Source organism: Ovis canadensis, chromosome 7, assembly GCF_042477335.2.
Source record: "Ovis canadensis isolate MfBH-ARS-UI-01 breed Bighorn chromosome 7, ARS-UI_OviCan_v2, whole genome shotgun sequence".
Taxonomy (NCBI): domain Eukaryota; kingdom Metazoa; phylum Chordata; class Mammalia; order Artiodactyla; family Bovidae; genus Ovis; species Ovis canadensis.
The window spans coordinates 62,459,188-62,463,448 of NC_091251.1; positions in this window are offsets into that span (position 1 = coordinate 62,459,188).

The window sequence follows — 4,261 nt, forward strand, 5'->3', positions numbered from 1 at the left end:
CTCTGGGATTAGCTCTGCAGTCCGGATGGGGAATCTGGGCCTTGAGGCCAGCATCTGCTCCATGGGGTCAGTCATCTCACTCCTCTGAGCCTCAGTTTCAACAGCTGTGACGTGGAGAAATTGGTTCACTTGATCTCCATTTCCACCTTTAAAATCTTCCGACACAGTGTCAAGTACATATTAGTTCTTATTTTCTGAAGTCTCACTTTGAAAATATTCCTTTGAAATTATCTGGTGATACAGGGAAAAGAGTGAGGAAGATCTTTATGAATGAATTTGGAGTAACTTTTAGGATACGTTGTTTGGCGAAAGAAGCAAGGTAGAAAAATATGTATAGTAGGATATCCTTTGCCTAGGAAGAAAGGAAAAGGTGTGTTTTGCAAAGCAAGCAAACAAACAAAAACAAGCAAACACACAGACACACAAGGGATAAACCAGAAAGTAGTAATATTTATGAGGAGGAGGAGTGGGACTGGGGTAGAAGGAGTGGATACAGGAGGATGTATATTATATATCTGGAAAATTAAAAGCAAACTCTAAATTGGAATACAATTTAAAAAGCAAATGAATCTAGCTGTATATCATATTGATAAAATAACCACACAGAGAAAAGAATTGATTCAGGTAAAATTTAGTACATATCAGGAGCTTGGCTCACCATCCCTTAGTGGGATCTACTTTAACAAAAGGAATTCAAAGGCAACTAAAGATTTAGTATGGCCATTAGTTGTTAGTAATGTTAGTATTACAATTTTGAAACTATATATAAATATTAAAGAAAAAAAAACCTATAAGTAGATATAGTATTAGGAGTCAAGATTTTAAGAGGAAAAAACAAAAGAAAATACAAGAAGTTTTTTAAAAAAACCTTTTATATTAAATTTGAATATAGGAATTCATATATATATATATATGTTTCATAGCTTTACCCACTTGAAAGGACTTACAAGTAATGGCACTTAGTGGCAATGAGCATACTTATTGCCTAGATCTCAATGTGAATATCATTTTCCATTAAAAAGAAAAAGGACTCCTTAGAGAATGGCTGAATCTGTATCTAGTGAATCAGAAATATTTTGTATTGCTAGACAACAAGGAGAAACTTAAAAACCAGTGTGTTCTTATAAAAAGCATTCAGGATCTATCTTAAAGGCTCTGCCTCTAGCCACATTTGGGACCATTTGGACATTGAAAAGAACAAAGAATGTAACTGTTTATAACACATTAAATATATATGAAATTCATGAGACTATAGTTATTTGAAAGAGAGGGAGAAGGAAAGGGTGGGGGGCAGGGGAAGGGGGAGAGAGAAGGGGAGAATAGAGAGAGAGAAACAGAGAGAACAGAAAGAGAGAGAAGAGAAACAGAGGACAGAGAAAGAGAGAGAAGAAAGAATAAAAAGAAAGCTCATTTTTACAGAAGAATGGTAGTTAATAAACATAGAAGGAAGGATAAAATGAGGCAGGCCCTGCAATCCCAACATAATGATGAATTCAGGTAAGGACCTTCAGTGTATGCTAAGACAGTTTATCCATATGGCATGACAGTTTTAACCCACAGATTACTAATGACAAAGAAGAAGACATGTATTTTTACTCTGGAGAGATCTGGCCATCACCACCTTAACTAAGAGGCCAAACTTAACATCACAGATACTGGGACAACCCATTGTGTGACTTCTGGCATGATGCAACAGAAGAACACAAAATTGCTTAAGATGCATCTTGGCAGAAATGTCTAATCTGCATCTGATCAAGCTGCCAGCCCTCTCAGTGTACAGGAAATGTAGAGTTAGAGGAACATGTTAACTACACCACAAGGAAACAATCTGCCTTATCCAGAGTGTGCAAAACGTTCTAAAAATAACTGAATTTCTCAAAAAGTCAACATATATAAGTTTAAACAAAGGACAAAGAGAAAGAGGAGCACTGTTCACTGTTTTGAAACACTGTGGCCTGAAAGGCTAAAAGCATAACAATCAGTGCAAGAATTTGGCACAGTTGTAGAAATATGAATATGAATTGGGTATTAGATTATATTGTTGTTGTAATTTAGTTGCTAAGTTGTGTCCAACTCTTTGTGACTCCATGGACTGTAGCCTGCCAGGCTCCTATGTCCATGGGATTCTCCAAGCAAGAATACTGGAGTGGGTTGTCATTTCCTTCTCCAGAGGATCTTCCTGACCCAGGGATTGAAGCTGCGTCTCCTGCATTGTAGGCAGATTATTTACCGTGGAATTGTTGTTTTCTTAGATGTGATTGAGACATTCTGGTTATGTAGAAGATCTTTATTCTCAGGAGATGCATGGTGAACTGTTTAGCGATGAAATGTCATGAATGTCTGCAACTTAATTTAAATGACTTAATAACAGATACTAAAAATATATACTTTTTCCTCCTGTATTTCCTCTGTATATGAATGGAAAGATGGTTGATTGACAGATAGCAACAGAGAAAGAAAGTTAAAGCTAATTCAACAAAATGTTGACAATTGGTAAATCTAAGTGAAGAGTATATGGATGTTACTTTAAGTCATTTATCTTTTCTATAGACTTGACATTTTTCAAAAAAAAAAAATTGGAGAAAATGCAGACAAGACACCATCAGACCTGGAGGAGTCCTTGGACTTTTGTCTTCTAAACCTTTCATTTTGTAGATTAAATCTTTCATTAGTAAGATTGAAACCCAAAGAAGTTAACAGCTTGTCTAAGACCACAGTTAACAAGCAAGAGGACTGAGTCTTTGGTGTTATTTCCACTATTCTTTACTGTGTCTCGTAAAAATCAACCTCACTTTCTTTGGCATGTAAAATTATTTTTAATCTCTTTTAGTGTCACACTGGCTTTTCCATATCAAAATGAGTGGGGGAAGGCAGGGCACACACAAGCCATTGATATTGGTTCCCTGTCTCTCTCCTCGTTAGACATGAGTGTCTAGACTACAGGACGCCTTGTGCTCGTAGGCCCTCTCACTCAATCCCTGTCATGTCTACCCCGCCTCACTGTCTCCTTGTTTCATTAACTTGGTGCCACTCTCACTGACCTGGCTATGGCATGTTTCTTTAACATTCTTTGGCTGACTTTAAAAAAGCTTCTTTGAAACAAATCATAAGAGAACCGAGTCGTCATAATTATATCTTGGCCGTGCTAATTGGAAACCTCACGTTTAAACAAAAGGCTATATACAGGTCAGTGTCTTCCCACAATGTCCAAAGGGTAGCCTGAAACACAGCAATATATAAGTAAAACCACCAGGCTGAGTTTGCCCGAGGACATTTTGCAAGATTGTAAACCAATGAAAAACAAACAGGTTTCCCAATCAACCCTTCTTCCACAAAGGAAGGGAGATGTGGTGGAGATGCTCTATGAAAATTAGGCAAAAACTGCGGGGCTTGAACCTGTCAAAGTAGAGAGCTGAAAACAACTAAGGATCTTTAGAAGTTTTGATTGAACTATTCTGCTAGTTCACACTGCCCCCTTTTTTCACTTTCACTTAATACTGCATTTTCTCTTTGCTGGTCTGATGTGCCCACAGTTTATTTTCCTTCATTGACTGGCACAAAATGACTTTTATTTTTACTGTGTATTGAGAGTTTGATATTAAAAGATTCTACACAACTCAACCCCCTTTCTCAGTCTAATCATTGCTTACTGAGGACTTTTTTCAATGAATATCTAATGAAGGTGGCTTTTAAATAAAAATGAATGTTATATTTATAAAACTGTGAAATGTTATTTTCTACCTTATAAAGAAAAAATATATATCATGTGGAATGTATAATTTATAGGCAACCTGGAAGACTGTGGCAATTTAAATGGTATCAGGCATGGAATGAGCAGAACAACTAAAGATATCAAGGAATGCTGGAGGATATACCAGAGATGGCAAGACTGAACCCAAGGGCTCAGTGTGTCTGCTGAGTAAGGTCCTTGGAAAAACAACCCTGTGTGTTTGTATTATTGGCACATTCCCTCCAAATTAGAGGCAGCATTTCTTCTCCTGAATTTGTTGGATTGAACTTCTCAATTCTAGTGTGTTGTGTGTCTGCATATGGAACTCTAAAATTAGCTTTGAAAGGCATAACAAGCTGTTGGTCTGGATTTTATTTGGTCTATACAGTATTTCTTAAAAAATCAGAAATTTGCACATAAAACCCCAGATTGCCAATTTCTCGTGACATTTTGGGAGATCTGGCAACACTAGGCTTGAGTTTTCTCCTGGTAAAGGTTAATTGTCCCCCATGGCCACAGCTCTGTGTTTTG